The following is a 13,752-nucleotide window of genomic DNA, read 5'->3' on the forward strand; positions in this document are numbered from 1 at the left end:
ATCTCGTGGTATCATGAAGGACTCGGTTTCCTGCCTTCCTTCTGTTCTGCCACCTCAGTGTGTTGGCTTTTTCTCATAGGCTGGTTGCTCCCGTGGCTCCAAGAGGCTTGCTACTGTTCATGCAGACATACTAGTAATACTTCCGGAAAAGATAAGGATAGGTCACTGTCTTGTGAACTTTTTAAAAATGAGAGGAATATTCTCAGAAGCCCCTGCAGGCTTCCCCTCATATTTCACTGACCAGAATTGGGTTACATGCCCATTCCTGAACCACCCCATGTAGAGAAGAATGCAGTTACCCAGGGGTGGCTTAAATTCATCAAAATCCTTCCTCTTGGGTGAGACAAGTGGATGGGGAGTTGGTTCAGTTCAGGTTCCCCCGAGACACATGGCCAGCTGACACCTGAACAAAGGGAAGGTTTCTTTTGCAAGATAGGACTATTGGGTAGGCCAAGTGATAAAACTGTAGATCTTATACTCATGTCAGTTGGGTGCAAGATAGGAAAAGGGCAGAAAAGCAGTGCATAGACACATGCACATTTGGATAGCTACCAAGGCTACCGGATGCTCTGTGTCCATGGGCTAGTCTTCCCAAGCCTTGGCTACTTAAGGCTAGGGTGATCAAACTGTGTCTTGACATTGTGTCTCACCAAAACAGCAGGTGCTTGACTTAAAAATATGTTTAGAGCAACCAGTTATTTCCACTTTCTTCAGCATAATATCCTTCCCTGTACTGCTTATTTAACGTTGCTTTGTACTGAAGTTTGCCAGATCAGTCTACATTTTAATATAGAATAAACATCCAATCTAGAAATCAAGTCTGTTGACAGACCAGTGAAACATGTCCATAGGGTGCTATTAAGGTGTCATGCTGTCCGATTTAAAGGCATCATGCTGGAGAAAATAACCTATAAACCGTATTTTCCAGTTTTTCTTTATTATATTGGTAAACCTGTTGGCTATTAATTTTCTTTTGTCTGTTTCCAAAAACTAATTTACTGATGTTGAACTGGACTAAACCATGACCTTTCAGGTAACATTCCTCGTGTCTCCTGAAATAGAAAAGCAATTTGAGGATACACTTATGACCATTACATACAGGTCTCTTTTTTCTCCCTTAGCTTCTTTAAAAACACATGCTCTGTTATATCAAACATGCTGGTAAAGTGCACTCTTAATAGGTCTGAAAATAGGTTAAAACATATCCCTGTAATCTCATGTAATCCATGTATATAGTATAGCCATACCATTTTGATCACTCTGTACAAATGCCTCAGAAATTGATTACTAAGAATGAACTGAACTCCCACTGTATTTGAGTGTTTTCTTCAGAATATAGAATTAAGTAGTGTTCCTTACCAACAGAGTGCAATTCTCAGAGAGTGTAAAAGTGCTTACAAATAGTGTAAATCTTTTAGTCATATAGGGTTTTCTGAGAGATGCAAATATTGTTTTGAGGGAAATCAGAACAGAAATATAAATGAGAAAGAAAAAAGAGCATAGCAAATAAACTAGGATACATCCTGATTTATCCCTATACCAATTCCAATTTCTGGAATTGCTTAGCAGAAGTTTATTTCTGTGTGACTGCTAAGATTTCATTTTCAAACTGACCAAAGGGCTTCCAATTTATGGAAGAGGACTGGTTCAGTAGATTAGCATAACAGGCCAGTGTTGCTCAGTGGTTGAGCGTCGACCCACTGAACCAGGAGGTCATGATTCGATTCCCAGTCAGGGCACATGCCCCGATTATGGGCTTGGTCCCCAGTGCGGGTCATACAGGAGGCAGTCAATCAGTGATTCTCTCCCATTGTTGATGTTTCTGTCTCTCCCTCTTCCTTCTTCTCTGAAATCAATAAAAATAAAAAAATTAAAAATGTTTTTATTGATTTCAGAGAGAGGAATGTGCCCTGGCCAGGAATCGAACCGTGACCTCTTGGTTCATGGGTCAATGCTCAACCACTGAGCAATACCAGTTGGGCAATAAAAACATATTTTTTTAAAAAAAGATTATGGGGTCTTTTGGAAGTAGCAGCTGCCCCTGGAAACCATTAGCGAACATACAAATGATTAGTGCAAGGATGATGTGAAGAAAACTTGAATCTTATCAACTTTCTCTGGGCTGGCAAGAAGAGCTGGGTCTTGGGATCCTCTTTAGCAATTTCAGGGAGAATCCTTCTTTGCAGGTCTCCAATGTCCTGGGTATTGACTCAAAGACTTTGCCTTATGATTAATGTTGGTCATCTTTATCATTAATAGCATAATAGTAATAATAAGCAAGTTGTTTGGGTTTACCTTTTATGTTCTCTTTCCCACCATTTGTTATATAGAGGTTGTCAGAAACCCTTTATAAAATTCTCACACTGTATTTCTGAATTTGCTATTAATTTTACTCGCCTCTACTTTTCCCCACGGCATTTCTTCATCCTACTTTCAGATACCCATGTGTTTTTTACCGCAGTCTTCCCATTTGTGTGGAAATGCGTCCATCTCATTAGGTGCTGTTCCTGTGGAGACGGCTCTGTGTCTCCCTTTGGGGCCCCGTTCTGGCCCTGAGGTTCTCCTTGTCCCCTGAGATAGAAAATTCTGGTTCAGGGAAATCAGCACTGCCTGGGAATAGCATGAAAGGTGCCACAGAAGAGCTTAATTTGGGTAGAAAGTGACTGGGTAGAGTTTGGCTGGGCCTTAAAGTGGGCTAGAGATAGATGCATCACAGAAAAGATAAAGTGTATCTGTGGGAACCATGCCATTCGCCTGTATAAAATCCATGATCCTTCTTTCTCATTAGTAGGCTCAATGTGCTTTTGTGCAGTAATGTGCCCAGCTAAACTGATATCTTCTAGGACCACCACCAAGGGTCCTGGGTGCTTAATGTCATCATTGAACTGCACCAAGCTGTGGCCTGGAAACTCCTATGCTATTTATGTGCGGGATAAATAAGCCTCTAAATTATTTAAGTCACTGCAGCACTAGGGTTTTTCTCTTGCTCAGGGTTGAATTCAGTCCCAGTAGAGCAGAGTTCCTTGATGACCTCAGCACTACTGACATACTGGACTAGATAATCCTTTGTCCGCGGGGCCGTTGTACTGTACTTGGTAGGATGTTTATTTAGCAGCATTGTCAAACGCCATCCACTCAATGCCAGTAGCACTCCCCAGTCGGAACCAGAGGAGTCTCCACATTGCCTCGTGTCCTCGGTTCTGGTTAATATCCTCCAGATGCGGGGCGGGGGCCCCTGCTGCTTCCATGTGTCATCACTACATTCCCGTTTTGCAAAACAAAACGTCCGAGAGGATCTCTTAACTGCTCCTTAAAATTATTCCTCATGGTCTTGGTAACTGAAAACAGACATTTTGTCTCAGTGCTAAGAGTCCTCTAGTTCAATTATACCAAATGAACGCACATTTTTATTTCTAATGAAATTAATAAGGGATTTTCAGTCATTGGGCACAATTCTGATATCCAAATCCATGCAAAGTAGAATGGCTGATGCAATAATATTTATTTACTTTGAGTACCATCTGAAAGCATAATGAGAATCTCCTTGGGAAATTTCGATCAAAGAGTAGTCTGTAAGCCTCTGGTTACATGCTTCTTATTAAATAGAAACATTAGAATAATAATAAAGCCCAGCTGTTCACACTGTCTCATGCCAGTCTTAGCCTAGGATGAAAAAAGCATTTTGATGGGATGTTACTGCTCTTGAAATATAGAAAGAAAAATCAAGAAGGATTATGGACATGACTAGGACATCTTTGTTTCAGAAATAAGAGATATATAGAAAGAAGTCTGCAATAACTCCTTTGCTGCAGGGTAAGAAGAACACTGGGAAGTGGATTTGCTTTATGCCTAGTAGTGGCTCTCTTATAAGGCAAGGTGAGAGCTTTAGGACCTGGATTCCTCAGGAGGAGGGTTAGAAAGTGCTGTTTAAATTTTTGTTGTTTGTTTCATAAACAAAGTGAGAACCATGCCCTTGGCCAATGCAAGTACAAAATTTGGTTTAGTTCATGTAGAGAAAGTTTGGGATGTTGGTTAGAAGTTGGTGGTCTTGAGAGCCGATGACCCCAGGCACGCGTGGACTGTGGCTCAGGTTTCAAGGGTTACTCATCCAGAGAGGTGACCAGCTGAGGAACCTTATCAGGTTATTCATCGTCTCCAGACATCAATATTCAGCCGATGTCCACCGTAAAACAACCATAGAGCTATGCTGTTTTCCTGTGGGGCTCTCACGGTAACATAGAGTGTGACAACTCCTCTCATGGGCCCTTCCACTTTCTGTCCAGGTTATGGTTCCTGTCATTAACTTGAACACTTCACAGGATCCAAAAATGGATTGTGTCTGTAAATCACTTAGCACTGGGCTTGGCTCACAGTAACCAACAAATAATAGATATATTGAGCAGTTCTTTCTTTTAGGTTATTGAACTGTCTACTGAATCAGAATAATTGGAGAAGGATCTAGGACTCTGTATTTTTTAATAAGCCCACCAGGTGAGGCTAATGCATCTGAGTTTTGAGAGGCATTGCTTAACAAGGTCATTCCTGCCTGCAGCTGGCTCAGAACCCTTTTATTGCAATTCACTCTAAAGAGGGATTGACCAACAGTTGCTGTGAAGTTTCCCAGTTCACTAGAATGAGTGGAAATGGCAGACTTCCATGCAGCTGTGGACAAGGTGTTTTGGGGCAGCAAGCTGCTTCTCACTCATCCTGTGGGGCCTTGGGATGAGGACAAGGACAGTAGACTTGGCAGCTGGCTGCCCTGCCCAACCTTGCAGGTGAGATCAGAAGAGCTGGGTCTGTGTTTCAGGGGCGCACAGATGGGTTCTCTGACAAGGGAAATCCAGGGGGCGCCCTGGGGCCACTCCAGTGCCCAGCTATCCTCTCCTAGGCAGTTAGGCTCAGGTCTGGGCAGAGACTGGGATGGGGGTTTGCTGAGTTTAAGACGAGCTTTGATGAAGGAAGTGCTTCCCTGACACCTGCTCTCTCTCAAGAAAGACAGGAAGAACTTCTGCGTTCTCCTTCCTTGTCTAGTGTTCTCCTTTCAGCCCAGTCCAGAAGGTCCTTTTTTAACTAGGACACACATATTTCTCTAGACTGGCATGAATCTGATATGTCTTTAAAAAGAGAGCAATTCTCACCCGAGCTGGTTTGGCTCAGTGGATGGAGTGTCGACCTGTGGACTGAAGGGTCCCAGGTTCAATTCCGATCAAGGGCACATGCCCAGGTTGTGGGCTCGATCCCCAGTAGGGAGCATGCAGGAGGCAGCCAATCAATGATTCTCTTTCATCATTGATGTTTCTCTCTCTCTCTCTCTCTCCCTTCCTCTCTGAAATCAATAAAGATATCCTATATAATATAAGCCTAATATGCAGTTGTCCCCTTGGGTGGTCGTTTGACTGGGAGACCGGGAGTTCGACCACTTGCTATGATGTGCATTGGCCACCAGGGGGCAGCGCGGAACATGGCAGGTGTCGGCAATGTGGCGCTGGCAGCAGGTGGCAGTGGCAGCGCTGCCAGCCCTAATGGGCCCCGATGAGAGCGGGACCGCAGCGGGATGGTGGAGAAGGTGAGCGGGTGGCCCCAGGTCAAGGCGGGTGAGAGCGGGAGCCCGATCACCCCACCGATGGCCCCGCAGTTGGTGACCAGTGGTGGTGGCGGGGGCTGGGGCCACCGCCCGGCTCCCAGGCACTAAGGGAGTTGGGCGGGGGTGGGAGGGGGGGCGCCTGGCCCCAACCAATTGCCCTGCAGATGGCAACCAGCGGGCCAGCAGGCCCTGATCGCCAGATCAGGGATAGGCCATGGGCTGGGCTGGGAAACGGGGGGTGGGTGTCAGTGCCTGGGTGGGGGGCTGCGACCTCTTGCCAGCTACCTGGGGCGAGGGTGACGGCGGGGGGTGGGGGGGACGGAAGTGAGGTGAGAATGTGGGGTGTCCACCGAGCTCACTCTCACTCCCCCTGCTAGCCTCCCCGGGGATACCAGGGCTCGCGTGCTGGGGAAGCCCCTGTGCTCAGGTGCCGGTGCCTGCGAGGACCCCGCCCCTGCACCTGCGTGGCCTCTTCCAGGTGAGCTGGGCTCCCTGTGGGTTTGCGCAGGAGCTGGTCAGCGAGGCCGGCCGGGAGAGAGTGCTGCCCGCCCAGGTTCCGTGTGGTGCCACTGGGTGGCCCAAAGGCCCATGCTGCGCCCGGCCCACAGCTGTCCAGCTGTGCTCACTGAATCACCGCGTGGGGACTCGGGCACCGTGACTCAGGCGGAGGGCGGTGCGTGGGGACCCGGGGGCCTAGGTGCTACCCAGGGCCCAGAGGTCAGCTGGGACCTGCCCTTCCACACCAGACGCTCGTGCTTCGATCACCGGCCAGGCCTAGGGACCGCATCCGTGTACAAATTTCGTGCACCGGGCCTCTAGTGAGAGTGTGTGTGTGTGTGTGTGTGTGTGTGTGTGTGTGTGTGTGTGTTATATATATAGCAATTCTGTATGTTAGGCACTGTGTTAGGTACTTTACAAATCTTAGCTCTTTTTGTCCTAATAGCTGCCCTGTTAGGTAGATATTATTCTTATTTAAGGTGAGTCTCAGGCATGTCAGGTGGGAACATGTTCCTTAATGAAGGCAGGATTCCAAGCCAGAACCCCAGGATTCCAAGCCAGATATGTTCAATCTCAAACCTTGCACTTAAAAAACAAATGTCACAATGCATCTAATTATACTTATCTGTTGACCTGCTTATTATTTGCCTCTCCTGTGCAGCGAAATGACTCATGTACGTGTGTGCCTTGCACACACACAAAATTAAATAATGTGCCAGATTTGCCTCTGTTATTTAATTTTATCACTAACCTTTATTCATGCGTATTCAAATGATCACCTTGTTTATATATTTGTAATCTAAAAATTAGCATATGTTCATCAACGAAGGAGTATTCTTTTTCTTTCTCATTTGTGAGTGCGTTTATTTGAAGAGACAACGGCAGGGAAGGACATATGAAATTGAGGCCAATAAATGGTTGCTCTGAACTGTCAATATAAAAAATATTAAAAGGACTGTTGCCAGTCATCATTCCTGGTTGCTTAAAAACTGGGCAAAATTCAATTTGTCTCTTTTTCTTTGTCTTTTTTTTTTTTTTTTTTTTTAAGGAAAGCATGTATGTGCTTTATTTTGTAGAGATAAAAGTCAGGAGAAAAGGGACAATTAGCCACCAAGAGGAACGAGTTAAGGCTGATAAAGACACAGAGAAGCCAAGGACAGGGATGGCTATTTCTCCCAGAATCCTAAGAAAAAGGGCAGTGCATCTGCAGGCACAGCAGGACAGCTGGGGGTGATGGACCGCAGGCACCGGGCTTGGGGGAGGACACAGACGCACAAATCAAATAGAGTTTCCTAATAAAGCCAAACAGCAAGGAAATTGATGGTTTGCTGAAAACAAAGTAGCAATCTGGCAACTACTCCCAGGAAAGCCCCTGCCCCCAGCCCTGGGCCAACCACAAAATACAATAGGAGGTTTTTATCATTTAATGTCAGGAAGGGACCATTAATGAGTTTGCCATGAGGCACACCACATAGAAATATTCCTTAGATTTGTAATTAACTCTTCAAAGTGCTAAATCTGCTTTAAAATAAAAAAGTCCCCTGGCAGTTTAAGGTAGGAGTGGTGCTTTTTTAATGCACAAGGTATCCATGCCTCCCAGGCCTAGAGAAACTCTCCAGCCAGTGAACATCCCGGGAAACTGCTTTGGAGAAGGAGGGTGTAATGGGCAGTTTAATTACATAGGCCTCTGCACCCTTATTTCTCTGATTTCTCAATTAAAGGCTCCACAAATAGCTTGGAGGAGAATAACTCCGTTGGCTAACATCCCACCAGCAAAGCAAACCTGTAAGTGTGGACTTTTATATTTTCCTTTGAAAGTAAATGGAAATTGTGTCTATTGTTTCCCAACTAGAAAATTATTTCCCTTTACAAAAGGACCCTTAAAGGAAAACAAAACAAAACAAAAAACAACTACTGGGAATAGAGTAGAATTTAAAGTGGTTTCCGTAAGGGACTGATTTTGGACTTCCCTGCCACGGGCATTATATGGCCCTGAGAGAACACTGATGTGTGGGGACCTATAGAATGATGGGAGAGGCATGCTTTACTAATGAAAAAATGGACAAGATCAGTCACTGATTTCACTCTGCAATATGAAGATGAGAAATATTAATGCACTAGTTCTTGGCTTCTCTGGGACTAACGTCATCTTTAGTTCATTAGAGCACAGGTGTTTACCTGATGGTGAGAGATGGCTCTGCTAAAGAAGATTTTAATATCATTCTATTTTTCTTTGAAACTCTAAGTTCAAAATCTGGTATAGATTTGAAGAAATAAACCCCACTATGCCATGCTTCTATTCCATTGGAGATTGTTTTCTGTGGCAATAAGCCAGGAACAATTGTTTTCTTCTTTTTCTCCAGTTTCACAATAGCTGTATCACATTTGCAGAATGGTGATCCTGTCGGTGAGTGTTACAGTTGCCTTTAGGGTAGATCCAATAATCAGTATGTTTAGTTTAGCAAGTGTTTGCAAGATTGTATCATGGTGTGGAGAAAAGGGAATCCTAGTGCACTGTGGGTGGACCGGCCAAACCATGAAAGCTGACTTAAGCTGTAATATAACTGGAATAAAATATACTAAAATAGAGTTTTTTATTTATCTCAAAGCTTTGTGCTTGAGGAAAATCTGGCTTATCTAGAAAGGCATAGAGGGACTTCAGGTATTCTGAAAAAGGCCTCCTCAGCTCTTTGAAAGACTTGCATTTCTCTACTCTGTGTTTATCTAAGCCAGCAATTTCAACCGGTGTGCCGCAAGAATTTTTAAAACATGTAATACCTGACTATTTAGTCAGGGGCACTGACTGCTTCCTTTTCTTCCATGTGTCCTTCTAAGAATTGGGAGTTTTTTCTTCCTAACTCATAGATAAAACAAAGACATGGGGAGGAGAAACACAGAGAAAGGAACGGAATGAGAAAAGAGATAACGGGTGATATGCCTTGAGATGGAATTAAAAGTGATAGCAGAAGAAAGACAAGGGAAAAGACTTGCACATTGTTGCTATGATGAGGAGGGCGGGGAGCAGAGTGGTTACAGAACGGATAGGGTCATCACATAGTGTTGTAACCTATATGACCTAATGCTAGTAATGATTGATGTTTTGATTTATATTCTGGTTAATTAGGGGTGTTCGCTTTGTAAATATGCATCAGAATTACTCTGAAGATAGTGCACTCTTCCATAGGTATGGTGTATTTTAATTTAAAATTTATTAAAATCTGGATATTTTAGTACTATGCTTATCACTTTCCTTTAGTTTTAAAATCTTTATAAAAATAATTATTGTGAGCCCACATGTGCTAGGCCATCTAAGGACAACCAGTATGGGCATGGGATGGTTGATGTGTTGACATAGATGAGTTGAGTAATGGTCACATCTGTCCTCTGAGCCTCTGGAGAGAAAAATCACTCTTGCTTGACTGATATTTCTAAACTCAACATCTGGTCATGTCACCCCTCATTTGCGGGCTTTCCATTGCTTATAGGAGAAAATTAAAAACTCCTCAGCAGGATATAACCATCATTCATTTTCAAGTGCAGTCTTAAGTCCTGTATGCGTCTGCCTCCTTCAGGGTCATTCCCCCACCCCCAATCCACTCCTCCCCTCTGAACGGGCCAGCCATGTGGAAGTGCTCTGAGGGCGTTATATCTCTGCATCTTTGCTGTCCCCCTGCAGGAAATAAAGGGATGGAGCCTTCCTTTCTTTATACTACCACTTTGCCTTATAGTTGCAATGGTTTGTGGTTTTTTTTATTTTATTAGTTTTATATGTAACACACTTAATCCTTTAAAAAAATGAAACTATTTCCAATAAGGTTATCCAGTTCTAATGCACCAGTTCTAATCCACATTCTAAGCCATGTTTCCTCCTCTCCCATGTGCTCAGAGGTAACACTGTTCTGAGTTTGGTGTGTCCCTGGGCACTTCCCCTCTAAGACTGTATGTCTCAGAGATCTCTCTGGGTTGTTACACATAGAAATAGATCCTTCCTGTTAAGTGCTGCGTAAAAGTTCATGGTATGCACATGTTATTGAGCATTGATAATATTGATAGACATTTGGGTTGTTTCCAGTTTTGTTTTTTTTTCTAGCCCGCAAAATGACACAATAAACATTTTGTCTGTACCTTGGTACACATATGTGAGCATTTCCCAGCTAGCTCCTGAAATTGGAATTGCTAAGTTATAGGATATGCAGCAGCTTTTACAGTAATTCTATTTCAGCTAGCTAAATTGTGAGTTGTTTTCATTTTTTGTAAACTTAAGCTTAGCACAAGGCCTGCTTTACACATACCCTAGGATGGCAATCCCACTCACTGTATAGTAGGGGTCTTGGTGAATAGGGAATGATTCGATGAATGAATGGATGAACCAAGCTATGGATCTGGCTGAGCAACTATTAATATGAAATTTCCTGCTAGACATGAAAACTAATAAGGAGCAATTGTTTTTTAAAAACAAACAAATCTCTGAAATTATGCCATAAGTGAAGTGGGCATTAAATGCATACTAGTAAGATGATTTAGAAAAGATGAAATGGTGAGACTATAGTTTTTAGGGGGCAAGGCCCATGCCATGGTGCAATTAAAAAAAAAAGTAATGGTGACAGAGCCTGACCTTGGCAAGGACAATGTATAAAGCAACATGCTGTGGCGACAGGGCAGGTGCTTAATGTCCCCTGTTGTGTGCTGGTCGCTGGAACGCCAGCCCTGTTCTTTGTGGCTCTAATGTTGGTCATGAGTTCCAAGAACAAATGAATGTGAACGGATGTTTTCTCAAATATTCTATGATTTTCTACTCTTCCCAGGTGCTTTGTAAACATTTAAAAATTTATTACCCTCGTGCAGTGGTCAGCAAACTCATTAGTCAACAGAGACAAATATCAACAGTACAACGATTGAAATTTCTTTTGAGAGCCGAAAACCGACTTCTGTGCATGGGCCATGAAGTTTCAATCGCACTGTACGTGCACGCCCGCACGTGGTATTTTGTGGAAGAGCCATACTCAAGGGGCCAAAGAGCCTCATGTGGCTCGCGAGCCGCAGTTTGCCGACCACTGCCCTAGTGGATGCTAATGGAAGCAGCTGTTCCTGGGTAGGAGCTGCCTCCATTGCTGGAAGACAGCACACAGGGAGAGGGTTCAAAGTGATCACAGCCAGGTACATATTTGGCTTTTGCCAACTAAGGGAGTCAGGGTAACAGAAAGGCTCAGGTGTCCCTAACCTGGCAGTTGGGAGTCGCAGGTGCATAGTGAAGTCTCTTCCATTAAGTTGGCACTGTTGATATTTGGGCCAGATAATTTTTTGTTGGGCGGAGGGGGGGGGGGGGGGGTGCTGTCCTGTGCATTGTAGGATGCTTGGCAGCATCCCTGGCCTCTGCTCAGTGGATGCCAGTAGCACCCCCAGGTATGACAACCCAAAATGTCTCAGACACTGCCCAGTGTCTCCTGGGGACAAAATTGCCCCCAGTTGAGCACCATGCCTGAACTTCACTTTCCTGATTTCTTTAAGAAATTCCTTTAAAATCCTCTTTGAAGATTCCTTGACAACTTTGACATTACTATTTTAACATTGGCCTAGCATTTCTCAGATTACAAGGCCAATTTACAATAATTTTCCTAGCCATATGTTGGATGGCAGACGGTCTCCCTATAAAACAACAACAATCACTGACATGTTTAGGAGATAAATACGTGCCTGGCTCTGTACCCCATACTTCCTATCTTCTGAACTTTTCCGGGCTTCTCCTATTTGGTGAACCCAACCAAGAGCCGGAAAGTGAGGGAGCTTGGGAGACACCTGGGTAGGTCCACCTTCAGCACGCAGAGCAGAGCAATGATGGGTGGAGAATCAGGGGGAGGCACTGAGAAGGAAGGATAACCAGAAAAATAGGCACATATGGCATATGGAAGGCAGTGTTAATGTAAAAAACCATTGAAACCTGTAAAGAATTTTTGTGAGTTTATTTGAGCCAAACTGTCGACATATGCTGGGAAGCAGAACCTCAATGAATTGAGATAATCTCTGGAGAATGGAGGGTTACATCTGTATTTATACATTGCAATCAAAGGAAAGGGACGTAGGTGGGTTACATGAAATCCATTGGTGGTAGATTAAGGAGGTGGGATAAAGCAGAGTGGGGAAACCTCTGGGATAGGGTAAAAAGTGAAATGATGGACATGTGCTTCTTTTACAGAGATGGATACAGGATACTTTAACGCAATTAACAGTTGACAATTAACTTGATAACAATAACAATGAGGGAATGTCCCTGTGCATTTGTTGTGCCCTGAGGGTTCCGGGGTAAAAAGGAAGTTACAAGTTACCCAGACATCTCACAGATATGTTATCTTAGAGGCAAAAAGGCAAATGGCTCAGTAAAGATCTAAGTTGATCTTTGTCAGGGAAAATATTGGCCTAGGACATGACTACCCACTATAACCTGTTTGTAGTTAAATATTTAATTTTCAAACCATCTTTTGTGGTTATTTTAGGTGTCTGAGTTTGCAAGACTGCCACGCAGGCCTCCCCTGAGCTAGTCAGGTTAGCATGTGGCTCCTGTCGTCCACAGCAGGCATTGGCATTAGACGAAAGGTTGCATGAGACAACTCTGGGTTTCATCAAGAGTAAGGCATGGCCCGGCCGGACCAGGAGATCACAGTTTGATGCCCGGTTGCAGGCTCGATCCCCAGTGTGGGGCGTGCAGGAGGCAGCCGATCAATGATTCTCTTTCATCGATGATGTTTCTATCTTTCTCTCCCCCTCCCTTCCTCTCTGAAATCATTAACACAAAAACCATATTATATTTTAAAAAATGAGTGAAGCATGGTTGTAGGTGGGAGTCCAGGGATCACTGGAGTTGAAGGGCTGAAGATTAGAGAGAGCAGAGACACCACAAGAGGAAATCAGAAAAATGGAGTTTTCCTGTAGGCTACCCTACAGAACTATTAATGCTCAGGAATGTGTTTTCTGGAAATTCTGTGAACGTTGCTGGCTGAGTTGCTCCACGTTGGTGACTGATAAAATGGTTTCATTGGGGATTCAGTCAATGACTTTTTTGAGTGGCCTTGAATGAAGCTGCCTGAATTAGCACCAAGCCACAGCCAACGGTTGCTGCTGCTGCTTTTTCTTTTCTTTTAAAGCCCCCAATCCTTGACATGATTGCTCTTTCTATTTTATTGGGGTTGAAATGATATTTATTGGACCAGTTCTCTCTAGATGAGTTCCTTTGTTGCATTTCTATTTTGTACCTTAACCACTGTCCCTTCCTAAAGGCTGGTATTTGGAAACTCAGAAGCCAAGAATTGACTCTTGTTTTCTAAGCTTTCTGTGATATCATACCTTTCCTGGGGGAATAGTGTCAAATGTCTCAAAAGCCGATCCTTCAGGGCCCAGCTCAAGTGCCCCTTTACACAAAGCCTTCCTCAATCTCCACAATCAATATATTGTGCCTCTATGATCCCACTCTGTCTCCAGACATTACCAAATAGGCCTGGGGGACAGAAATCACTCCTGGTTGAAAACCACTGTCTTAGGGGCATCTAATATGGATTGTCCTGTTGCTATATCACCAAACAACCTTTTGTTCCACCTCAACTTTTTTCCAGTAGGCCTAGCCCTTCATAGAGGGCTGCCAATTACTGGTTATCAGATGTGGCTTAGCTGCATCTGAA

This window comes from Plecotus auritus (assembly GCF_963455305.1).
Source record: "Plecotus auritus genome assembly, chromosome: 4".
NCBI classification, from domain to species: domain Eukaryota; kingdom Metazoa; phylum Chordata; class Mammalia; order Chiroptera; family Vespertilionidae; genus Plecotus; species Plecotus auritus.